General features: G+C 39.5%; 1 long non-coding RNA gene across 1 annotated transcript in view; it reads left to right on the top strand.

Moving 5' to 3' along the window:
- Positions 1 to 32: 32 nt before the first annotated feature.
- LOC121168586 overlaps positions 33 to 27,094 on the top strand; it is a 219,083-nt gene continuing 192,021 nt past the window's right edge. Inside the window, exons 1-2 of the long non-coding RNA XR_005885732.1 lie at positions 33 to 100; positions 492 to 609. This is a non-coding gene — a long non-coding RNA (uncharacterized LOC121168586). The remainder of the gene's footprint in view (positions 101 to 491; positions 610 to 27,094) is intronic.

The following is a 27,094-nucleotide window of genomic DNA, read 5'->3' as shown; positions in this document are numbered from 1 at the left end:
ACCGCCAGTGGGGGAGTCGGTCCGGAAATCCTCACAGAGAAGGGGGAGGCGCGGACAGTGCAGGTGATGAAGTGAGTTAAAGCGCAGGCGGATGGCTGAGGTGATTAAGACGGACGCGAGCGCTTGCTTCCGAGGACGCTGAACCCCGGGGGAGCTGGCTGCGGCTGAGCGCGGGCGTCAGTCGTGCCTGGGAGGTTATTAAAGCTAGCTGCTCGCGCGGCCGTTTACGCGAGTTGGCACTGTTTTTCTCAAGTGACCACTGAAGCTCACAGAAGTGGCATCCTGGAAGAAGATAACTGTGATGCATAATCTTTTTAATTTACACACGCATTACATAGATGCCTGTTTGTGAAGTTAAGAAAAAAAGTTTACATCAAAATATGTCTTTTAAATTCCTTTTCCATGAACTTTTGAAAGCATCCTATTATTTATGAACAGCCTATTCAGGATATTCGTACTTGCTTAAGTTACTCTTTTTTTTTTTTTTGTAGTTGAAGATATCCAAACAGTGGAAAAACTATCTTGACTCCTGGTATTCTGACTTGGGGTGTATGCTTTGGACCACTATGCTACCTGGATTCTGAATAGAGTGGGACCCAGATCCTTAAGGTCAGAAATCATTTCTTCATCCCAAGTCCCTATTCTGTTTTCTTATTTGCCATTTGGATAAATGTGAGACTTATGAATAAATAGTATGTCAAAAGTCTGTTCTCATGGAGTATTGGTTGGCAAGGAAAGCAAATTGAGTATATAGAGGCACAATAGCTGAACCTTGAATATTTGGATCCTTGATTATCTAGAGAAATTTGCAACAGTGACTTTTTAGTAGGTGTGTATTTGGGGAAGATGAAGACATGATTAGATTTTGGTGTGATAATATAAAAAATACAGCAGAAGCAGGAGATGGGGCTGCTCTGTGCAAGCTTGGGGAGGGGACACAGAACCTGCAATTGTTCAGGAAAATTAGACATAAAATCTTGAGATACGTTGTAGTAACTCAAAGAAAAGAAATCGAAGGTAAGGTCTGAAGTTTTGGCTTGAGCCCCTGACTCCACCAGGGAAGTGGGTGACTATCATTCACTGAGCATTAAAAAGACAGAGTATAATTGGGTTAGGGATTGTGGGAGGAGTAGGCGGCAAGGAACACAGGATGCTAGGTAGGTGTGGTATTTGCGGACAGGTCAACACTGAGTACTATAATGTTTCTATCTAAATAACAGTACAAATAAAAGGGAGTCTGCTATAGATTTGTGGGGCTTGCTGCTTTTGAGAAATTGAAGAATGGAGGAAGAGTCCTGCCCTCTTGATGCTTACACTCTAGTGCTAAAGAGACTCTGGACAGTGTAAGTGACTTAGTTTCGGAAAGTAAATGTTTTAAAATAAAAGTAGGATCAGGAGGCAAAAGCATGTTTAAACACCATCCTCAAGGGTCTGGCAGTGCTGGCATCCTGTATGGAGGCTGTTTCAAGTGTTAGCTACTGTTTTAAAAATTTTAGTTATTATTATTATTATTTTATGATATAGTTCCATAGATTGTGGGATTTCTTTTTCCCCCTACTCAATTCCCTCCCCGCTCACTGAGTTTACCTATATCATTACTATAGTATAGTTCTTCATACACAGTCATATGTCCATCATTGCGGGCCTGGACAATGGCAGAGTCCAGCATCCTAATGTCAAGATATAGTAAGCAGTTTCATTGGGAGTCCATCTTTGTCTGGAAGTAGAAATGTATACTGCATTGTATCCTCACATCTGGATATGATGGTCTCCATTACACAGTTACTATACATCCCACTAAATGAAAAGCCACAAGTCATAATCAACAGGAGGAAAAAAAAAAAGATTAACAACTCCATAAAGTTAAAGAACATGATACTGAATGACTAAAGTGTTGCTGGGGAAATGAAAATCAAGAACCTTCTTGAAGAAAATGATGCTACTGTATGATCTATGAGTCACTGAAGAATTTAATCAGAAGGAAGTATTTTGAATAGATGAAACTGACAGTAAAAATAAATCCATGAGATATAGTTTCTGCTCATCTTTGTTGGTGAGATTTGTCTCCTGTAGGCAAAAAGTAGATGGGTTTTGTTTTAAAATCTATTCTACTAATCTATGACGTTTGATTGATGAGTTTAATCCATTTACATTTAGGGTTAATATGAATGGGTGGTAATTTGGTCCTGTCATTGTAGCAGTGGTTCGTGCATTCGTATAGTCTTCTCTTGCTATTTGCCTTTGGTTTTGGTGAGTGCTGTTCCTTTTCTCGGTCAAGAGAACAGCTTTAAGTATCATTTGTCGGGCAGGTTTGGAAGAGGCATATTCTTTCAACTTTTCTTGACTGTGGAATAACTTCATTTTCAAAGACAAAGGAAAGTTTTGCTGGGTACATTATCCTGGGCTGGCAATTTTTTGCTTTTAGAATCTGGAATATGTGTCACTCCATTCTCTTTTGTCCTGTAGAGTTTCCTGTGAGAGGTCTCCTGTGAGCTTAATAGCCATTCCTTTATATGTAGTTGATTTTTTTTTTCACATGCACATTTAAGGATCTTTCCTTATGTTTGATTGAAGAGAGCTTGGTTATCATGTGTTCTTGTTGAAGATCACTTTTGGTCACCCCAGTTGGGAGTTCTTTGCCTCTCCTGGATCTTGTTTTCCTATTTTTTTCTCTAGATTAGGGAAATCTTCCCTTATTATTTCATTAATACATTTGTAAACTCAGCTTCTCTTTCTGCACCTTCTGTGACTCCCATAACTCCTATATTTGGCCTTTTAATAGTGTCTTTCAATTCTTGGATACTTTTTTTTAGCCTGATCCAGCTCTGCTTCCAGCTTTTTGTGTGTTTCTCCCTGGTGACAGGAAATATCTTCCAATTCTGAGATTCTTTCTTATGCGTGTTTTGTTCTATTTTGGTGACTCTCCACTGTACTTTTAATTTTCTCCACTGTAGTCTTCATTTCTGATATATCAGCTTTCATTTGATTCATTTTCAGTGTCACATATTCCTTGAATTCCTTGAATGTCTGCTTTATGTGCTTCTCGTTGTTGATAAGAAGTTTTACAACAAGTACTTGGAATTCTGTATCCCCCATTTTCTCGATGTCTTCCTCAGTGAACTCTGATGTTGGCAAAGGTGTTTGTTCCTTTGCAGGGGAGTCTTCAGTAATATTCGTTGTGCCTCTGTCTCTTCTTTTGCTCTTGGTCGTTGTGCTTCTGGTTATCAGATTCTTCTCCTTGGCGCAGGTTTCTAAGTTGTGTCACCCACAGGAGTACAGTTTGATTTTACTTATTGCAGTTGGTGCACGGCTCTTTGTTTGCAGTCACTTGTGCCATTCCCTCCAGTGAGTTCTAAATATGGGTTCTTATGTTAAATTTCCACCATGGTTTCCATAGCCTCAGCTACTGGTGCACCCATCTCCACCTTCTGTGATCCCATGCTGAGGCTGCACTATTGTTTATACAAGCTTTCTCCCATTTCCGGTTGCTGCAGGTCCCAGGATTAAGGAGACACCAGGTGTCCTATATTGCTAGGTTGTTGTTGGTGCTGATCTTGCCAGAACCTGTTGGCCATTAGGTCTGAGGGCCACATGGACCTGTTTTGACAGATATGATGCCTCAGTTAGTATTATTTTACTGTGGGACCAGTGCAATGCACTGAGCTGAGTAGAGTTCTCGCTGAGCTCAGTACATATGCAGCTCACTGTTGTCACTTCAGTATTAAATTCTTTGCCACACTATACAAAATGGTGCCTGGTGTGCCACTACTAGAGATCTTGAATGTTGGCTGTCAGGTCTGAGGGCTTCCTGTACCTACCTTGAGTGAAACCTGTAGGATGCCATGTTGTTGCAGTTCACTGAGCCAGGAATGAGTTTACCTCCAGCTCAGTGTGTGTGGAGTCCTGCCCCATAGCCCTTGTCTCCTTATACAAAATGGAGCCAATACAGCTCTAGGGGCCAGCCTGGACTATGAAATCCACCCTGTTCCCTCACTTCCTGACTGGGACCTGCTGTTTTGTCTCTGTGCCTGGTTAAATCAAACAGACTAGCAGGACAAGCAGTTCTTCGTCTGGGATCACCTATGGAGGTCCAGGTAACCATCCCTTCCCACCTTGTTGTTGGTGGAGTTCTGGCTGCTGGTGGAGCTCAGATCACCGTTCCCTCAGTGCCACTGGAGTACTAGTCACTGCAACACCACACCGTTGTTTTCACGGCTTTCCTGTGTCTGTCAGTCTCCAGGTATCCCTCTGCTATTGTTCTGTCATCTCCTATTTTCTGGAATGTGCCCTTTATCCTTCACACTGGCTAATATTTCTCCATCTGTTTAAACGTGTCCTTACCTTATACCGCTATCTTGATTGTCCCGTTGGCTGATCTAATCTAGCTCTGATTAAGGCCTGGGAAAGCATTAGAGGTTGGCCCTTGCTAGTCCTTGGACCCTTGCAGCCGTGTGGGAAACCCAGAAGAAACTCTAGGCCCTCAGCTCTGCCACGGGTCGGCTCTGCACTGAGGCTGTCTGTGCATCAGGCCAGCTCTGCATCAGGCCAGCTCTGCGTCAGGCCAGCTCTGCGTCAGGCCAGCTCTGGCCCTTGTGGCTATTTTGGAGAATGAACCGGAGGATGGGAGATTTCTCTTTCCCTGTTTCTCCTTCTCTCTGCATAAGTCTGCCTTCAAATAGTAAATAAATTAATTTAAAAAAACAAAATGAAAAACAGAAGAAGCAAACTGAAAAAAATAAAGCCCACCCTGTGCTTCACAGACTTCTTCGGCTCTTTTAGCAGGGTAACAGTAGCTGCTGATAGAACCTTGGCCTTAGAGCAGTGAAGGAGAAAGAGCATTCCGACCTAGCCAAGCAGACCGGCAGAAGTGGACCTAAGGATCAGTGGGGCAGAGCCAGCAGTCCCGCTCGCTCATTTGTTGTGTTTAGTAAGATTTTTCAGCCTAATTTATACATTCTGGAATGTCAATCAATGCATGAAAGGATCTACTTTATATTTACTACTGCTTCCTATGATTAAGAGTTCAAATATGGGATTTAATGGTCCTTATCTATTCTAATTTAAATATCACAAGTGAGTGGGATAATAGAATAACAGAATCGTACTTTCCATCACTTAATTGCTTCTACTTGTACTCAATTAAATCAGCCTTCTCCTTTCTCTGTCAGTGTTATCAGGAAGATTTTGTTTTCTGGCTGCTCTCAGCCGAAAGTCCATGTGAAACATCAGTCTCGGAGTCCGAGGGAAGACCATGTAGCGCATTTGCTTCTTTGCCGTGTTTGAGGGCAGTGAGCGTGGTCTAAGAAGCTCTTTTGTGTTTCCATTCTCTATTCCATAGCTTCCCAGATTAGCTTGAATTCTTGATGCTACGTGGTATCAGCAGTTTTTTCACAGCATAACCTATGTGCCGTCTTGTTTCCCTAACCCGGCTACTTATTTGTGATTGTAGCTATCCAAAATCCAGTTTTGTGAAAATAGAATGTGCTCACAGGAGATTTAATTGGACTGAATGTGGAAGTTGAGAAACAGCTGGATAAGCCATGGAATGTCTGACACACAATGAGTATTGTTTTGATATCCTCAAATTTTGGAAGTATTCCATACGACCTTTGTGAGGTGGCTGAGGTACCTGGTGTTCCTTAGTGCAAGGTTCGAGAATTGTGAGTTCAGCTTCGTTTTGAGCCTCGGTTGTCTAGTTGGGGAGCAGAAAGAGGGAGAGCTAGTGGATGTTGGATCTTGTTTCAGTAATTCCTGATTTCTTTTTCATTCAGATTCTCTCTGGTTGTGTTGGTAGAAGTTTGTGATCTTACAGTGTTTTTCTTGGGTTCATCTTTCTGTGTCGGTTTCCTGTCATCTCACACAGGGGCAGCTGATTTTGCTGTTTGGCTTTGCTTTGTTAATTTTCCTCACTCTCCCTTAGCATCTTTTTATGGTTACCATCAGCTCCCAGCTGGCTTTCTGTTCCTCAGTCCAGTCAGTCTGTGATGCCTGGAATAAATCCAGTGTTCTCCGCACAGGTGGTAGATACCCAACTTCTCAAGCCATCACCTGTTGCCTCTCGGGAGTGCAGTAGCAGATCAGGTGCAATCACAGCAAAGCAGGGGCTTGAACCTGAGCACTGCGGTGGGAAACGCAGGCCTCCCGAACGTTATCTTAGTCCTAGGCCAAACATTTGCCCATGAATGAGCAATTATACTTTTGGAAACTGCTCTGTAGAAATATGCGCATCTATATGTACTCAGTTGCCTAGATCATTGATTTTATTAGATCTAATTAAAAATGCATAGAAAAAAAGGTTAAATTTTTATAACTTCAAGTATGCTTTATTAGATCTCTCCTTTGGTTCCTTTAGCTCCTTGCCAGTTTAATTTTTAAATAAATCCATTGTATGTAATTGGAATTTATACTCATATTCTTTATTATCTATGCATAAAGTTTGCATAGTACACTTTCATCTATGTATGTCCTGTTGATATCCTGTGTTTGTTTTGTCGCATAACATGTGTAGCTTCCTTTCTGTTATAGTTATTTATAAATCTGGGGTGATTGACTATTAGATTTCATAATTGTCTTCATTATTTTCCTTTTCCAAAAGTGTTAATATAGCCTCAGATTCTCCTTTCTGCTCGCACTCAGCATCATTTTACTGTTGCTTCCCGCTTTGAAATCTTTAATTTATTTCTCATTGCTTTTGCAATATCTAAGGTTTCTGCCCTATAAAGCCTTTCCAGGCATAATTCGCAAACTCACCTCTTACTCTCCTGCCCACCTAGATATCAGTCTGCTCCAGCCATTCTTGCTGTGATACAAATGGGTAGGAAATGAAAAACGAATCCTTCCTGATGCCAAATGCATTTGTTGTCATCTCACATGGTGTAGATTCTCAGATTCCTTGCATTTATTAAGTTTGTTTTCCACTTTCCTTTTGTCAAAGAGAATTTCCATTAACATGTGTGAATGATGCCCCGTCACCAATCACTGACTCTGCATTTTTTAGTTCATGGAAAGCGGCCTGGAAGTTACATAATGAGGATAGATGGCTGTGTGTCTGTTCATAATAATAAGCGTCATGACTTCCACTCTATCATGTTTGCTCTTTTATCTACAGACTAAAATAGTGCTCACAAAGTTGCGCAAATACTCTTTAATTATTTGTTGAATGTATGAATAAACAGGACTAAATGTTATGTACACACATACATATATATTTCTTCTGCATTTATTTTTCACACTTTCAATTTTGCATTCATTGGATTAAAAATATTGGACCAAATGGACTAGACTTATGTTCATACTTTGCTGTGTTAAATTGAGCAAGTTATTTATCCTCTCTGCCTGAAAATCCGAATATCTAAAATGGAAAGAATTATATATTTACTTCATAGTCTTATGAGTATTAGGTGCATTGAAATGACAGTAAAATAAAGGTTGCTAAGTGTTTTTTTTTTATTTGAGAGAATGAAAATGATGTCTCCTATCCATTGGGTCACTTCCCAGGTGTCCACAGTAATCCTTCCTGAGCTACGTTGAAACCTGTACCCAGGAGCTCCATCTATATATTCCATATGGGTATTCAGGACCCAACCATTTACGCCCTCAATATTGTGTCCCAGGGTATGTGTCATCAGGAATCTAGAATTAAGATCACAGCTAGGACGCAAATCCAGAAACTCAGGTATGGAATGTGTGTCCTAAGTGGCATCTGCACCAGGTGTCTATCCCTGTTTCTTGGTACTGTTGTTAATTGGTATGTTAGTAGTATTTTCCCCACAAGGATTTGGAATCATATTATTTCTTGCCAACAATTGTGGCCAAAATTTCAACTCATAATGGGAATTCTATAAATCTCTCTTGAATTAAAACAAACAAAAAAAAAGATTTCTGTATGGCTTCAGTTTTGTGGTAGTCCATGTTTGTGATGAGCGCAGTCCCATATGCTGCAATTAGCAGTTTTTGTCACTAGATGGCAGGATTGGCCCAAGTAAGGCAAATATAGGCTGCTTTAAGCTGTGAGCTCCAAGTAGAGGGGAAATATCACTTATGTGTGTTTTTGCTTAGTGCAGTGATTCAAAGGTGAATGTTTAATCATAAAATTAAAGGTGTCTGCATTTTATTCCTGTTCATTTCATTACCTTACCCCCAACTAGTACATGTGATATTTTATTCCATTTACCTTTTGTTACCATTATCTATCTTTTCTATGAAAAAGCAAGTTTACCCAGCTCTTTTAAATTAGTCATTATGAATAAGTGGGTTTTTTTTATTCTTTAAAACTCATGTCATTTTTGCACTATGCTGGTTTCAAAATAGAATTGCTGTTTGGCTGCTATATAAATCGTCCCTTACTTTTTACATTCTGCTTTCAAGTGCTTTGTCCTTTTTTCTGATTATAAACGACTGTATGTTGATGTGAGGCGTATACCCCACTGTTCTCTTCCCACTCCCAGCATGTCATTCTGTGAGAAGAAACTGTAAGGTTTGGAGCTCTTGTATCTGTCCAAATTCACATTGGTTTAATAAAAACATCAAGACTCCAGTTACCAAAAATTGGAAAAAAGATTTTGAGAAGACTCCACATTGTACAATTAACTTATAAATTATCACCTTTTTGAGTTATTGAAGATATTTTATAAATATCAATATTTAGAGCAAGTTAAATGTATTTATATATTTTGTACATCAAATTTGCCAAAATATATCAAAATCATGGGCGGGTAAAAATACCAATGCTTGCACACAGTGGTCATAGTTTTTATGATAGCATTTAGAAAGAATCATTGCTTTTTTATTTGATTATTGAAAATTGGTTATCGGGGCCATGCCATTGTGTATTAACTACATGAATGGACAGAGTCATTTAAATCATGATGCTTGTCCTAGTTAATAAAGATAATCATCTCTACTTGATTAGAATGTCTTAAGTAATAGATGGAATACAAATTATTTATTTTGGTATGAATCATTTTTTCAAGTTGATCCTGATACAGCTAAAATGCTACCATCCTCACTATTGGACAAAATTGAAACGTACTGATTGTCAGATTAAATGATTCTATGTGGAAGAAAACATTGACTGATGGTAATCACTTATCTCATGCAATACTTCTAGTTCAAATCTAAAATTTTTGTTGAACTGTACTTTATTCTTCCTGCCTCATTCCCAACTTATCATCCATACTTTATCCATAAGTTCATTTTATTTATTTATTTATTTCTTCAAATTGAAAGGTGTTTTGTAAGATGAGCTATCATAGTGAGAAGACATAATCTAAGAATTTTGTTTAGCTTTGTATTGTCCCAGAAATTGCATTTCAGTCATCCTAGATATTCACCATTTAAAAACAATTGTAACTAAGTGGAAACTTTACGGCACATTAAGTCACGTGAAATAGTTATTGTTGATTCTGTGTGCATTTAAATAAAAAAATACAACTTCAGTTGTTAAATCTTTTTAAGAATATATTTACTTGCAAGGCAGAATCAGAGAAAGAAGAGATTGACAGAGATCGCCATGTGTAGATTCAGTCCTCAGATGACCACAAGTAGCCAAGGCCAGGTCAGGAACAACTCAGGAGCCGAGAATTCCATGCAGGTCTTCCATATGGATGGCAGGGGCAGTATTCCATCACCTTCTGGGCTGTTAGCAGTGCGCTGAATGAGAAGCTAACTATTGGGACTCAAATGGCGTGCCCAGAAATGATGCTGGAGTTCACAGGCTGCGTCTTAACTCACGGTGCCCTGATGCTGGCTCCTGATAAAGCCTTGTAATGATTTGGTACAATTTCTCCTACTTTTTTCGCTCTATCTCTATTATCTGCATTTTTTTCATAAAAATTAAATAATTCCATTATGTTGCTTTATGATTTTAAACAATGTTTTAAGTTCTCCATCTGGTTAAGGTCAGTTTTTGCCTTCAAAAACCTTAGTATTGACAGAGATACCGCTGGGTATGTAGATAAAAAGTAGGGGGCCCTTCCCCACTTTTTGGAGATTTAAGTCTGAGAAAAATCAAGCAATTGGATTCTGTAAAGGATATTGATGTCATCTGCTAGTCCTGTGAATTAAGGTTTTTCTGTACTGCTGTGTTTATCTTGGCAGTGAGAATTCTGTGCAATTTGAATGTTTCATTTGCTTTTCTATTGAGTCTCAACTGGAATTATCATCCAGTTAACCTATCATAACTACCCCTTTCTCAGACCTGTCAGGTATTACACAGCATTCCCCTTTACAGCTTACAGTAACTCTATAGACAGTGAGTCTGCAAACCCACTCCGTCCTTCAGGATTCCTTCTGGTGTTGCTGGGAGCTTTATTATTAGTATTTATTTATTTCTCTGTTTTCTTTTAATAAACTCTTCGGCCTTGCACATCTTCTCTGTCTTATCATTTTTCTTGGTCACAAGAGATAAACTTGGGGAGAAAAAAATTCAACAGCCGCAGATCCTGCAGCAGTATCCTGCTTGGATTTGTTCCTCCCAGTAACCGAGTATGATAAGCAGGCATAGAGCTCCCTCTTGCTTGGATACTTTTGGGAAATGTTGTTTTTAAAGTGAATTTATCTACTTCATTGTAATTGTATGGTTCAGTTCCTGTAGCTGCTCTCTAAGTATGTAAAGCATTTATAAATTACACAAAATAGCTAACTGCAAGTTTTAAGTGTTTTGAAGAAGCCCACCAAAGCAATTTTTTCAACTTCCAGACAAAGGGAAGCACAAGCTTAAGTATTTCTCTTGATTCTCCTTTAAATTCTTTCTAGTATCAAGTTTTACTTAAATTGCCTAGATGACATAATACCTATTAAGTTAGAGAGCAGTCATTTCCTAAGATCAAAAATTGTATCTTCGACTCTTGGGAGTATTTTATATTATACCTAACTAGTAGAGGCTGGCGTTTAGTCAATATTTGCAAAAATCAGTTGTTTGGTTGGTATAATTATTCATTGAAACCATGATTATCTTTAAGCACATTGACAACTTGTTGTATGGAAAAACAAAGCAAAACAAAAAGGTGATTTGAAAAAGCACTTTGAACACTCAACATAACTGCAAGCATGCAGATGCAATAAAACCTCGCCCACTTATGAGGAACTTGCTCTCTACCCCACCACTTCCCAGCCCCTTCTACTTCAAGGTTAGTCGCATCGAAATAAGGGAGCTAGTTCATTCACAGTACCCTTCAGGACACTTGTTCCTAAAATGGCAACGTGGATCCTGTCTTAACAGTGGACTGAAAGACAACAAGTGTCTTGTAAGCAGCAAGATACTATATTTAGAATGAGATTTGGCCCCTGAAGTCATACAATTAAATTCCAAAGTCATAATTTGATAGTAACTATATGGAAACAGTCCAAATATAATGTAAAATATGTAGGTCTTGTGTGATACGTTTAGACCATTGAGGTGGATAGTTCCATTGAGACAGTTGGAAATAAAAGCCCCAAGTCAGGCGCATGTGTTCACTCTGCTTTCTGGCTTGCCATGAGAACCTTTCTCCGCAAGTATTCCCTCTTGACATGAAATGCTTTGTGCTGCTTCAAGACTCTGCCAACAGGAGTGCCATACAAGATGTTGAAGCAGGCAGTGCTGCTTCCTGATCTTATACTGTGAACTTTCAAAACCAGGAGCCAAAATAAGCGTCTTTTGTAAGCAGAAAACCTGACCACCATAAAAGTCATCTTGTTAAGAAGAGAGGAGATGCCCTGAGATCAGAGTCTCTGGGGACAGGGGCCTAGAAATTTATTCTGGTGAGGTTTTGTTTCTGTCCTAGAGGTAAATCTGCATTAGCTAATGTCCTTTCTTTGTATGCCATTCAACATTGTTAGTTTCATGTCACTTGAGACCGAAAGAAACCTGATTCACTTTATTTGTAGGTCTCTCCTCTCCTTTCCTCTCCTAATCCTCTCCCCGTCCCGTTCCTTCCCCTCTCTTCCCCTCCGCTCCCATCTCTTCTCTTCCCTTCCCTTCCCCTTTCCTCCCCTTCCTTGTCCTTTGTTTTCTTCTCAGATATATTTATTTGAAAGACAGAATTAACAGAGAAAGGGAGAGAGAGAGAGATACATAGAGAGATCTTCCATCCTCTGCTTCATGATCAGAGCTGGGTTGTTGCAAACCCAAATGCTTCCTCTGGGTCTCTCACTTGGGTGGCAGAGGCCCAAAGACTTGGGACATTTTTTTGGTTTATTTTTATTATTATTATTTTTTAAAACAGGGGATTGCAGACACATGCATGTCTCTAGGTGGATTGGGAAGGGATGAAAAAGGGAAGATGTGTGAAGGAAAAGACCCTGGCCTTCCTCCTGTGATGCCGCAGTGGGGGATGGGAGAGTAGGAGATGTGCTGCTCCTTGCTGCCACATCACTTTGGTGTGAGGGGACAGAGATGGCTCTGTGATTTCATTCCAGGGACCCTGATTAGTGGGATGGAGTGGGGAAATTTTCTGAAATGGTACAGCTTCATTACGCCATATGTGAGATACCTCTTCCCATACTTTCTAGCTGACTGTGTGTTTTAGTATTTCCGTAGCATCAGATGCTTGGTGAAGAAAAAAATGTCCTGAAGCATTGTTCAGCCTGCTCTTCTTTCCATCTTTCAGTGAGACACTCATGGTCCTCTGTAGAATCAGATAAGCTGGCTGTCATGTCTTTTGTGTATGTCCAGTATGTTGTCTTTCCTTACATGGAGTCAGTAATGGGTACAGCCCAGTCTCACAGCATGTGTCCTGAGTTCAGACCAGGTTTCCATGTGGTCTTTGCTGAGGTTGGGGATCTGGTGGGACGGACCCATGGGCTGACTCCTAAAAGCCTCGCACTCATGTGTGCCAGGGGGCACTGGATCCTGTTCAACCTGTCCCAACCTCAGACCCAAGCTCATGTGCACAGGTATGTGCTGTGGCCTGGTCAGGGGAACCTCCCAAAACCCCAACAAGACCTGCCTACAGCCTTGGCTTACATGAGCTAGCAGGTATTACAGCATAGCCCAGGCCAGCCAGTACCCGGTCCTGGTTTCCACATAAACCAGCAGGTACTGTGGAGTAACCTGAGCTGCCAGCAGGCTTGGAAGGGAAGTGGAGCAGCAAGGACAAGAACCTGGAGCTCATATGGGATCCCAGCGCATGCAAGGTAAAGATTTAGCCAATGACCCATCACACTGGGCCAGTTCACTTTCTTATACTTGCAAATGCTATGGCCCAGTTGAGGAGGCCGCTGAGGCCCATTTCCAGGCCTGCTCCAAGACCCAGCCTTGCATACATTGTCGGGGGCTGCACCCTGGTTGGGACAACCCCAAGATCCCCAACCAGGCCTGTGCCGAGATCCAGCCCTTATTCATGTCAGAGTGTGTTGTGACCTGGCCTGACCCACCCCTGGACCTACTGGGTGCTGTAGCCTAGTCAGGGACCCCTGAAGCCTCCTTCTTGGCCTGTACCCTAGACCTGGCTCTCAATTGTTTCCTATCGAGGCTTCAGCTTAGTCCAGGTCAGTTGGGCCATCTTTTGCTTTCCCAGACACATTAGCGGAGAGGTTTCTAGGAGGTGAAGTGGTTGGAACTTGAACCAGTGGCCAAATAAAATGCCAACATTGCTGATTGTGGCCCTCCATGCTGTGCCAGACTGTTAGCACCTGTAGGTGATTTCTTTGGTTCTTCATTTAAATTTACATATTTTGTTTACTAAGAGTTCTAGAAAAATATTTCTGCTTTTTAGTTTTAAACAGAAATAAAAAATTAAAAAGGGAAGATGGGCAAACCTATTTTTAACCATCAGCTCCTTGTCAATCAACATGTTTTTCTGTATGTATCAGACTGAAAGATTCAAGAAGGCAGCAGACCATGTCTTACTTTTATTATATCTTTGTTTCTAGTTCCTAAAATAATGTTTCATACACTGTGACTTCCCAGTTGGTATCAATTAAATAAATGAAGTAAGCAATTGAGAGGCTATTAAAATCTTTTAAGAAAAAAAAATAGGATTACCATGACCGGAAATATTATTAGCTTGTGATTTTTAAGATTGGCATTTAAGGACAGGCATTTGACGCAGTAGTTAAGAAAGCCTGGTACCCCTTATTTGAGGGCTTGGATTGAGACTTGTTTCCACTCAGAATTTTGGCCTCCAGAAAATGCAAAACCTGAGAAGCAACAGGTGATGGCCTGGGGTTTGGTCCCTACCACCCACATGGTGCTTTTGAATTGATTATCAGGTCCTGGTTTCTTCTCCAACCAGAGGATGTCGCACGTATTTGGGGACTACACCAATGATTGGCATTTTTTTCTTTTGACGTCTCTGCCTCTCAAATAAATATTTAAAAAAACAACCTAAAGATTATGTTTAAGAAATGTATCTGTAGAAAAGCATAAATGTGTATATACATATTTACCTATATACATTACACACATACAAACACACACACACACACACACACACACACACACATATATATTGTTATTAGCTTGGGATTATAAGAAATTATTTCTTTGATCCTTGTCTATATGATATAAAGAATCATACCAAGCTAAATGATTTCTGTAAAAATATAATAAATTGTAGGCTGCTGCCATGGCGTAGCAATCTAAGCCTCTGTGGTTCTGGGATTCCATATGGCACTGGTTAAAGAAGCAGCTGCTCTACTTGCATTTCAGGTTCTGGCTGATGTGCTTTGGAAGGTCATCAGAAGGTGACCTAAGTCCTGGATCTCTACAGTCACGTGAGAGGTCTTCAAGATACTCCTAGCTCCTGGCTTCGAACTTGCCAGATGTGACTATTGTAGCCATTTAGAGATTGAGCCAGTAGATGGAAAAATCTCTCTCTCTCTCCCTTTCTATAACTCTTCCTTCTAAATAAATATAAATTTAGTATATATATATGTATAGAATAAATGGTATGTTACAAGGCTGGACATGGTATACTTGTGCGAAGTCAGCCTTATGATATGTTATGTAGTTACATCTATGCGTATCCTTGTCCTGAGTCAAGGAAGGTTTATGATCCTCCTTTTGTTTTTAATTTGATACTTAAATGAATGACTATGTCCATGCAAAAGCCTGTGAACTGTTAGTACACATGATACAGTACAAATCTAAAAATTATGTACCAGTTGAGCTTACCCATATACTTCTGTTACTGCCAGATGAAGAATATCTGGTGACTAATCCCTTTGGTTCAAGAAGGGCACACACAGAGATATAAATAGTAGCTTTGAGTAAATCTTACCCTAAATCAGCCAACATTTACTCATCCTTCATTGTAGGGAAATGAATAAATTACTGTTTTGTAACTGTGAATTGTGGGTTAATTTGTTATAAGCACAGTTGTAGCAATAGCGAATAGTTCTCTACCAAGTTTTTTTTTCTTATCTGTAATTAAGCCACGAGGTTTATTTCATTTCCACAGAGGAGTTACCCAGTGCTTGTATGTTGCCATAATCAAAATGAGCATAATATGTTCTATAATAGAAAATAAATTCTTATTGGCAGAACTCAACTAAATCACCAAAATAGCAGATGGCTAGTTGGAATTTTAATGAACTTCAACCTTCTGAATCACATTATGTACTTTCCCCCCCCAAATATGTATGCATGCATACACATACACAAATAGGCATGTGCAGGTGAGCATATTTCAGAAGGTCATGGAGGAAAGGGGGACAGTTTGGACCTAGCTGTTTGGATGTCTGTTGGGCCACCATGTCCTACATTGGGGTTGCTGGATTTGACTCCAGCTCTAACTCCCGACTCTGGTGCTGCTTATCTAGACCTGGCTTGGCAGTGGTGATAACCCAGTACTCAAGTTCCTGTCACTTAGTTGGAGACCTGGGTTGAGCTTCTGAGCTCCGAGCTTGAGCCTTCCAGTCGTTGCAAGCACATGGAGCAGTGAATTGATGAGTGGGAGTTCTGTTTGGCTTTGCTTTTTTCACGCTATGCCTCAGGTAAATAGATAAATAAAATTTTAAATGTTTTGGTACAAAAGATTTTTTTTTTTTAAATCTGGTACTAGTTTTGTGATAACATGTGTTCGTCACTGCTTGCAGTACTAATATCCTGTGTTAAAGTGCTCATTTGAAATCCACAAGGTCTGCTTTTTAATCCGGATTCCTGCTAATGGCTTGGAACCTTAGAGGATCCACCAAAGACCTCCACCCATGCGGGAGACCAAGGTAGAGTTTCAGGCTTCTGTCTTCAGCCTGACACAGACCATTTAGACAAAGACCTAATGAATGGATGATCTCTTACTTTTTCTTTCTCTGTCATTCAGTCTTTGAAATTAATTACAATTTTAAAGCATAAGTGTCTTTAGAAAGTTCTTAAAAATGTATATTATGAAAATACTATGCATTGGACCCAGCACAGTAACATAGGAAATAAATGTTCCCCTTGCAGCCACTGGGATCCCATTGGCACCAGTTCATATCCCAACTGATCCACTTCCCATCCAGTTACCTGCCTGTGGCCTTGGAAAGCAGTAGAGGATGGCCCAAACAATTGGAACCCTGTACCCACATGAGAGACCCAGAAGAAACTCCCGGCTCCTGGCTTGAGTTTGGCACAGCTCCGGCTGGTGCAGTTATTTGAGGAGTAGATCTGTGGATGGAAGACATTCTCTCTCAGTCCCTCTTTATCTCTATTTATCTGCCTTTCCAATAAAAATAAAACAAAATAAATCTTAAAAAAGAAATGCTATACATGACATTAAAGCTTATACGGGAAAATAAACTTCAACTCAATGTTTTCCTACATTTAAAATGTATCATAATTATGGAACAATTAAACTAAAACTTAAATGCTTGTGTTTGACTCTACTGCTTGGTTATGCTACCTTATCTGTCTCACCCTTATGTCATGAAATACCAGGCACAAAGACATCTAGACTACAGAGGGTTCCTAGTCTCCTTTTAATTAGGTTTGTTTGTATCCTAGACAATGAAATATGAGCATTTTTAATGTAGCATTCCTAAGGGAAAGAAGGAAATTATTTTCTTTCCCCTTTGTTCTTTCATTGATAGCTGGAATTTATGTAGATAATAGTGAGAGACTTGAGAACGCAGAGGTGAGCAAGCCGTAGGACAGGAGGCTGATGCCAAGTTTTCTTTATATAGCCCAATTTGGCACATTCACTTAGGATTTAGCTTCTGGTTGATGACATCATTGATAATACTTTGTATGAAATGTATGTCATGAAAATGCAGGGTATATGTTGTTTCCAACCTATTGCTCCAAATTTATGGTTGATTTTTTTAAATTGATGTTTTAATGGCAACATTTAATTTAATTCAACAGTTTGTTGAAACAAATTAAAGAGTTTGTTCTATAACTGTCCTTGCTTAACTGAACTAGTTTGTTTGTTTGTTTGTTTGGCATACCTACCCATGCTCATGAAAAGTATGTATGCCAAGCACATTTTACCAGAGCAAGCAATGCTAAGCATCTCAGAGATTTATTAGTCAATCAAGTATAGGGAAAGTGAGGGCTGTGATTGGGGCTTGTCATTTTTAAGGTGAATTGAGAGGACTAAAGTAAAGGAGAAGAGATAGTGTTCTGAAAGAAAGAAGTAATAAAGACTGGATACCAGTAGCTCCGTTTTTTAGTAAGGCCTAAAGTGAAATCATATTGGATGGTTTGCCTCAATAGGGAAAGCTTTGGAGATTTGACACTGACATCAAACACAGGTAGTGTGACAGTGTTTGCATATAACATACATGTGTATCATTTCAGAAGAGAGGAAATGCGGATGGATACCTGACAGTTTTTTCTCCAGTAGTGAGTTCTTAGAGCCAGCTTTTTTTTTTTTTTATCACAAGTGTGTATCCTTCCGGTCCAATTGTGCAAGCTGCATTAATGCTAAGGAGGAAACAGGGAACATTTGGTGTAGCAAGTTGCTACTTGGGATTCCTTGATCCCCTATTGAAGTGCCTGTTTGAATCCCGGGTACTCCTCTTCCAATCCAGCTTCATGGTAGCATGTACTGTGGTTTGGGCTGATGATGGTTCAAGTACTTCTGTCCTTTCTGTCCATGTTTGAGACCTGGATTGAGTTCTGGGATTAAGGCTTTGCCTGGCTCAGCCCCACCTATTGCAAGCATGTGGGGAGTTGGCCAGTAGAAGACCCCTCTGTCTCCTCTGTTCCCTCCCCATTTACCTAGAAGACTTTTTGCCTTTCACATAAAATTAAAAGCTAATTAACCGGTTATGAAAGGATATGATGGCTAATTTTCATCTGTCTGCTTAGATGGGCCTTATTGCCCAGACTCGTGTTGGACGTTATCCTGGGTGTATTTTTAAGAATGTCTTTGCATTACATTACGTCACCACTTCAATCAGTGGATAGAGGAAGTTGTCCTCCATGATTGGGGTGGGCCTTGTTCTATCACTTGCATGCCTGTGTAGAACAGACTGACATCCCTCAAGCAAGAGGTTATTCTGCAGTATCTATCCTTCAGACTTGAAGAGTCATCCTCTCCTTAGCTGTTTAACCTGCTTGTGCACCCTACAGATGTTTTCCTTGCCTTCTTGAATATGTTCATCCCTGTCTATTAGTTGAACGCATGGCCTATTGGTTCTTTCTCTGGTGAACCGTGAATAATATGAGGGGTTAAAATCAAAATAACTAATAAATAATGAAAATATGTTCAGGTTCACCTATAAATAGAAACTTCTATTCCACATAAAAGTAAAGTGATACTGGTAAAGATAATAATCTCAGTATAGCTTTATAAATGTATTATTGTATGCCTTAAGACTTTGAAGGTTTAAATCATCCTTCACAAGTCACTGACGTCTGTCTTAGCACCTGGATGTTATTTAGAAGCTTATTATCCCACCAAAAAATTGTGCATAGTGAAATAATTCAATCACAAAAAGTAATTTACCATGACAAGTAAATAGGAATGTTTACGCACTAAGCTTTACTTCCAGTTTGGTTTGCAACCAGTGAAAAATGCTCCCTTGTACTAATGAATAGATTCAATGATACCAGCCAAAGCACCTGCCAAAAATATCTTAAAAATTTTCCTTTTTCAGATCCTAAAAACTGAAAAGTGTTCTGAATGTTAATTTAGAATATCAAGAGAACAAGCATATACCTTGTTAACCAATGTTTATGTGATGGGGGAATTCAAATTACTGAGGTTTAATTGTGCCGATACCTGGGACTTAGCAGTAATTGTGGGATAAGGTGTTTGGATAAGGCACTAATTAAGTCAATGCCCTTTCTCAATTTTTTAATGGATTCCTTTTATAAGTGTTATATTTTGTGAGGATAGATTTGCTTTTGAAAGTTGCCTTTGAAAGAGAAATGGGAATGACAGTAAAAATTATAGTGAATGTTTGCAAACTTGCAGGTTAAAAATATTTTCATGCTGCAGGTGAAAATTTACTCAATTTGGGACACTCAAGAAAAAAAAAAAAGAAGCATCTTTTTCTAAAGATCTTGGTTCTCCATATTCAAACCTGTTCTGGGGGTTGGTACCATGGTGTAGTAAGCTAATCCTCAGCCTGTGATGCCTGCATCCTGTAGGGGCTCTGATTCATGTCCCAGCTACTCCACTTTCAATCCAGATCCCTGCTTATGTCCTGAGAAAGTAGTAGAGAATGTCTGAAGTCCTTGGACCCCTGTACTCCAATGGAGACCTGGTGGAGGCTGCTGGCTCTTGGCTTTAGATCGGCTCAGCTCTGATCATTGAGGCCATCTAGGAAGTGAACCAGCAGATGGAAGATCTTTGTCTTTGTGTCTCCTCTCTGTCTGCCTTTCCAATAAATAAATCTTAAAACAAAACAATACAAACAAATGAACAAACCTAAGCTCTGGAATATTGACTGGGTTTAAGTTCCCTGTACTACTAACCAGTTCTGTTACTTTAAGTAAGACACTTCATCTCTCTGTCTCAATTTTCTGTTTTATAAAATGACAATGAAAATAGTAACAATGGCATGTTTTTGCTTCAAATGCTATATGAATGAAGTGAATTAATATATGTAAAGCATTTAGAATAGCGTCTGGTGATTAGCTTCCTGAATAGCTAAATTTTAGTTATTGTTACGTTACGTCATTTATATTACACTTGGTTAGAATGGTGATTATCTGTCCTGAAATGAACATAATGGGGTCCACAGAAAAATTGGTCAACTACATTTTATTTTCTACTGCCTATATTCATTTTTGCTGGAACATCAGAGTGGCTCTTTCCAATTGTTTTATTTAATTGGGTCATTTCTTTTTGGATACTTTTAAAGATCAGCATTTTCTTTGAAGGATTTCCTATGTTCATATGAACACTATTTAAATTGGTATTCAGTGTACATTTTTAATTTTCATAGGTAACAGTATATTAAAATTCAAAGTCATTACTATATTTCCTTCTTCTGGAGTGACATATGAATACTCCATTGTTTACATTGTTAATACAATTTTACAGGAGTAATGTTAAGAAAGTTTGGAAACCTACTTGGAAAATCACAAGGACAGATTATACAAGGGTATTTCAAAACATTTATTTAAAAATGGGATTAAAGATAAGTATTTGCCTACAGAAATTTTGAAATCCATGCTTACTTTTTTTATAATGTAATTTTTTTCATCAGTGTTTTTGAAGATGCCTCTGCTGCATGCAATTCTGTGGAATCAAAATAAACCTTTTAATTCTACTTTCTAGGAACATTTTGAACTGTTCTCCTGTAGTTGTTGAGATTATTGTTGAAATAGACTTAATGTTGAATTCTTGTGCTAAGAGCTTTCCTGCCAAAGTAAACTTCTTGAAAGAGCACCTAGGAAACATTATACACAGAGGACATGTCTGAATTTTAATCCTGTTTCTGTTCATTACTAGACATATTATGATGAACCAGTAGTTTCACCTTTCTTAAGTTTTGCTTTTTAGTATACAGTAAATAAATATCTCTTGTATACACCAGTTACATAGATTTTAAATGAGAAATTAATATAGGGTATCTAACACAAAGACTTCTTTTTATAATTTATTTATTAGATTTATGTATTTTTATTTGAAAGGCAGATTTATATGGAAAGATTAGAGACAGGGAAAAAGATCTTCTAACTCCTGGCTCACTCCCAAATGGCCAAACTGCCAGAGGTGAGCTAACTGATGTCAGAAGCCAGGCGCTTCTTCCAGGTTTCCTGCACAGGTGCAGAGAAACCTCAGCCATCCTTCGTTGCCTTCCCCAGCCAGAAGCAGGTAGCTGGATGGGAAGTGGAGCAGCTGGAACATGAACCGGTTACTTTATATGATCCTGATGCTTGCAAGGTGGAAGATGAGCAATTGAGCTATCAAGCCTGGCCCCAGACTCTTCTACACATTTGCTATTAAATCAGTCTTATTCCCTATTCTTTTCTAAAAGACAGGGATAGAGCACAGTGACAATATTTACAGTTGGGACTTATTGTTTATAAGACTGACTTAAGAAATTTGTTAAATTAATGTATGCATATATGGTACTGTGACTTATTTATGTAGATTTGGAATAAATAATAGAATCACATAGACAACTAATACCTATCTGTGAGCAGGACAATTCTTCTCATACTTCATTGTTGTTTTGACCCAAGAAATGTTTATTTTCTTTCTCTCTCTCTTTTTTAAATCATAAGTACAAGACCTAGCAATTTCATCTCTCTCATCCCAAGAAAAATGTGGCAAGACACTATTCACAATGCCATGCCTCTTGGAAACCATTATATGAAAACACTGAAAATCCTTTTGCCTCTTCATTTCTGGTGTTGCTTATTTAATGCTGTTTGGTCGTTGCTTATGATTCTTGTGTTATCCATCATCATTAAGTGAATACTTCTTTACAAGAACTTAAAGTATTTCGTTGGTAATGCACTGATTCAAGTCTTATAGCAGACAAGGAATTCAGTGATAATTTATTTTCTCATCTTGTTAAATGTCTCGTTTGTAACTTTTTTACTAATAACAGAGCAATCTGTTTTCAATGATGTGGTTTTTTTGAACTCTAAGTTTTAATGGCTGCATCACTAAAATGTGTTCTCTGTCAGTGCAGAACCTGTCTACATGTACTGCCAAAAGTGTATGTGTCACTAAAGAGAGCACAGTGCACTGCCAAAAGTGAGAACAAAAGATGATGGTCCTGTCAGTGGGCAGTGCAAGACTGAATCCCTTTATACAATGTTTACAATGTTTGTTCCTCACCAAGCAGGTTTTAAATTTTATGTCAAAGTGTGACATCTCCACATCAATTAAAAACAAAAGTGGACACTGAATGCAAGAGCCTATTGGCATTACAAAACCATAGTTTGAAAGAGCCTCAGATAAAGGATAGCTCATTTGAAGAGAATGGCATCCAGAGAATGGTTACTCTAATTACCAGTGGCAGGAACTTCACAGGGTAATGTTTCTGCTGCTATTTGCATCTCCCTTCCCCAGGTGTTGACCCTTACTGAAGTTGTAACAGTGTTGGAATATCTACAAATGACAGCCTGTATATAATGCCAGGCATTCGTTTCAAGATCAGAATTTCATGCAGGATTTGACATTGAAGTTGCTTTGTGTTTTAAGAATCATCAAAACCCTTTAATACCAATACCATTATGGGATATAACTCACAGAATCATATAAAGACTATTCCTAGCCCAGAGCAGTAGCATAGTGCCTGAAGTCCTCACCTTGCACACACTGGGATCCCATGTGGGCACCGCACTTCCTATCCAGCTCTCTGCTCGTATGTGAGAATATATGTATAACTATTTTATATTTTGCGTGAATGTTATATCAGAGATCATATGTTTGTTCTTTTGACACTGCCTTATTTCAGTGAACATAATTGTCATCCAGTGTACTTTTTATAAGCCTGAATAATATCTTTTATCATTCTTTTTATTTATTTATTATTAATTTGTTTTTTAGAATTTATTTTGGATGATGTTTACATAATTGATCAGGGTGGGATGGGTCAAGGATCAAGGGATAGTGGGTGAGACCACTGTTTACACATTTTTGTTTTCTTCTTCCTGCTTTTGGGGGATTGTGGGGGATACAAGAGAAGGAACCATACCCAGTCTTCCAACTGACACATATCCCTGGGGATGGGGAACTGCCACGCGATGTCATCCAGGATCCCGATTGTGGAGCATTTTCTGAGGGTTCTGCTCCTGTGGTTTCAGTAGTTCTGAGATGCTGCTGATATCACCGCTCCAAGGATGCGGAAATCCTTCCAAGGTCACTTGGCTTTCATAGTCTACCTCAAAGTCTCCATTGGCTCTGAAATTTGCTGTCAAGCTTCACTGGGGTAGTTGATCAGTTGGTTCTGCCCTCCATCCTCATCAAGCCAGTGGGTGCTGTGGCCCAGTTCTGCCCAGCACATGCTTGGCCCCCATATACCACAGGGGGAACTGCAGCCCATCAGAGCTACATCCAGTAACCCCACTGGACTGGCCCCCTAGCTCTAGTTCCTGTTATCTTGTACCATTCTCACAGAGAAAATCTGTTGATTACTAATTTATACAGCTTTTATTTTCTTGAAAAAAATCTACATTAAAGTCTCACTTACATACAATATCATAATTGTGCATAGAATTTAATGTTGGCATTAAAAAAAGTCTATTTGAAAGGCTAAGTTACAGAGAGAAATACCTGAGAGATCTCCCATTGCTGGTTCAGCCCCCAAATGGTAACAGTGGCCAGAGCTAGGTTGATCTGAAGCCTAGAACTCATTTGTTTCTATGTGGGTGCAAGGGCTGAAGTACGTTTACCAGCCTAAGCCACTATCCCAGGCATATTAACAGGAAGTTGGATCAAAAATGAAACAGCTGAGGTTCAACCCAGCTCCTATGTGGAATGCCGGTGTGTCAGGCTGTGGCTTACTCACTGCACCACAATGTCATTTTTTATCCTAACACCTCAAAGATGTTCACGTGTCTTTAGTTTCCTTTATTTTCTTGTTGCTGTTCTGAGTATTCAGCAGTAATTCTTATGTTCATTTTTCTGTTTATCCTACATGATGTAACCTGAGTGCTTTTGAAGTATTTACTCTTTCTCTCTCTCTCTCTCTCTCTTTCTTTCTTTCTTTCTTTCTTTCTTTCTTTTATTACAAATTTGACTTTGTGATGTATTTATTATGTCTTGGATTCAAACTCTTGATTTTGACTATTTTGAATCATGCTGCAGAACATGGTGGAACAGTTATTTCTCTGATACAAGTTCATGTCTTGAGTATATACACAGCAGTGGGATTGTTGGATCATATGACATTCTAATTTTTAAAGGGATTCTTAAATATTGTTTTCAACCTTGGCTGCTTTAATTTAGATTCCCATCAGTACTGAATAAGTATTCCCTTTTCTGCACATCCACACAGTTGTGCTTCTCTCTGTTTTTTGGATTTTAGTCATTCTGACATGATTGAGGTAATATATCAGTTTTTATTTTATTTGCTTTTATTCTCTTGAGAAGTGTGTGTTGAAGTTTCTTGGCCCATTTCTTTCCTGGATTGGTGGTTATTTGTTGATGAGTTTTAAAAGTTGCATGTATTTTCTGAATTTCATTCTTTGTCAGACAGGCCTAGAAATGTTTTTCTCATTCTTTTGGATGTATCTTCACCTTATTGATTTTGTGTGTGTGTGTGTGTGTGTGTGTGTGTGTGTGTGTGTGCAGAAGCTTAACAGTTCCATATAGTCCCAAGGATTTAATTTTACTTTTATTTTTGTTGCCTGTTCAAGAAACAGTTTTCTATACCTGTGTTCAGATATTTCCCCTACATTTTCTTGTAACAATTTCACAGTCATAGGTATTAAATTTAGGTCTTTGATCCATCAAGGTTGAATTTTCATATACGGTAAGAAGCATGGATCTAATTTCATTAATTCATTCATACATATATATGTATATGTATATTTATGTGTGTGTACATATATATGTACAATTTTATGACACCATTTTTTGAAGGTATATCCTTTCTACACTGTATGGTCTGAGCATTTTTGTCAAAAATCCGTTGGCTGAATGCATGTGGATAAATTTCTGGACTGTTTATTTTTTTCCATTGCTCTGTGTGTTTGTTTTAGTGCCAGTACCAGACTATTTTAATTACTGTACTTTTGTAACCTGCTTTGAAATTGGATATTGTAATGGTTCCAACTTGATTTTGTTGCTTAGCTATTCTAAGTCTTTAACTATTCTACACTAATTTGAAGATTACATTTTCTGTATACTTGGCCTACTTCCTGTCCTGACTGGTATAGCAGCCTTCTCTGACCAGCCTATATCCATTCCAGTTCCTACTGTTTCGTTCTTCAGCACAGCCCGCCCTTGCTCACCCCCAGACCCAGCCTTTTCATGGCTCAGCAGGTGTCAAGGCCTAGCCTGACCTATTCTACTAACCCACCCTGGCTCTCACAATCACCAGCAGATGCTGGAACCTAGCATAATCTGACACACCCCAGACCCAGTCCACACCTGTGCTAAGGTGTACTATTGCCATGTCCAGTTCAGTTTGCCACCCCTCATTCCAGTTCTCTCACTCACCAGAGGGAATTGCTGCTCAGTTGCTTAGCTCCCCAGCCAGACTCTCTCTCAGCCACAGATCTTGCGTGTGCCAGTGGTTGCTCTGAACCAGGCTGGCATAGCCCATCTCTCATCTTGGCATTTACCATCAGATGCTGAAGCTGGGCCTGGCATGGCCTGCCCCTGGTCCCAACTCTCACTGATAGTTCTGCAGCCTAGACTTGGCCAGCCTGCCTCCATCCCTGGCTTTTACGTAGACCAGTAGGCTTGACAGGCTAGCCTAGTCCAGCCCAGCATAGCTAAGTTTTGGCCCAACACTGCCTGGTCCCCATTTGCCCATGAGAGCCAACTTCCTCACCTACTAACAAGTAAAGCAGCCCTGTCTAGCCTGACCAACACAAAATAACTCACATGCTCACCAGCAGGAACTCACCCCACCAGAGGAGTACATAAGTTCTCCCACAGGCCCATTCCCAGATCGAGATCTCAGGTGAGTGAATGGGTGTTAGGTCATTACCCAGCACAGTCTGTCCCTTAGATTAGGCCTTTGTGTGTGTGCTGGTGAATGTTGCAACCAGCTGACTCCACATCTATGTTGCAACCTGGAACAGTCCAGCCCCTGTGCTGACACTCATTGCAGGTACAATAGTTGAGGCCTGCTAAGCCAACCTCCCAGCCATGGCTTTCATGTACCCCAGTTGATGGTGATTGAGTCCAACTCAGGCCTCCCACATGACCGAATGTATTGCTTTTACCCTAAATGTCCTCCAGTGTTCCTTCTCCAAGTCGCTTGGCATCTTCCCCCCACATTTTCCTGTACGTGCAGTAGCCTGGTTGAAGGAAGTCGCCAGAAGTCACTCCTCACGTCAGCAGTCTTCCCTCCCATATATCCCTAACCCTCCTTCCTTGAGTAACCCACAGCCCTCTGTGCCTGCAAGTGCACAGATCCCCAAGCCCAGTTCTTTGGTAATGTGTTGTGTTACCTCAAGGACCTGTCTGGTGCCCACATACACTCAGCACATGTTCCCAGACTCCATCTGTTGGTATGCCAGTGTGTGCCCCGTTCGTATTTAAAAGAAAAAAAAATGGAATAATGGGTAACTATGTTAGTGCATTGGTATAGTTGGCACAAATTTACCAGAATGCCCGCCCCCTTAGCTGCTTTTCTTCCAGTGTAACAATTGCCTAGGTACAGTGCAGCCTAGGCAGTTGTCTACATCTGGGGACGATTAATATTTTATAATATAATGCTTTAATTTTATATTAGTTCTTAAAAGAATGAAGTAAAATGAATGTAAAGTAAGAATGAAGTAAAATGCAGGTGAATAAAAGTAGATCAGTAACCATTTAGGTTTAAGGCAATTAATGTTGGAAAATGTGTACGATTTTAAAATTTGGGCAGGGACAAATAATACTTAGGTCAAAGCAGAAAAAGTAAAGAAGAAAAACTATAGGATTTAATGAGTGATTAGGGACCACGTCAATAGGAAAACCGAGCCCTGCATTCATTCATGCTCACAAACCTAGCAAATAATATACATGGCTTAGGATTGAAATTGCGTAGCTTTAAGACTAATATCCTTTAATATCCAACCCTGAAAGTAGTTGGATTCAAAAAACTTCATTTTTGTATT

This window comes from Ochotona curzoniae, unplaced genomic scaffold (genome assembly GCF_017591425.1).
Source record: "Ochotona curzoniae isolate NIBS_2020 unplaced genomic scaffold, NIBS_Ocur_1.0 scaffold_1037, whole genome shotgun sequence".
Taxonomy (NCBI): Eukaryota; Metazoa; Chordata; class Mammalia; order Lagomorpha; family Ochotonidae; genus Ochotona; species Ochotona curzoniae.
The sequence above is the reverse complement of the archived record's forward strand: the minus strand, read 5'-3'. Positions and strand labels throughout refer to the sequence as shown.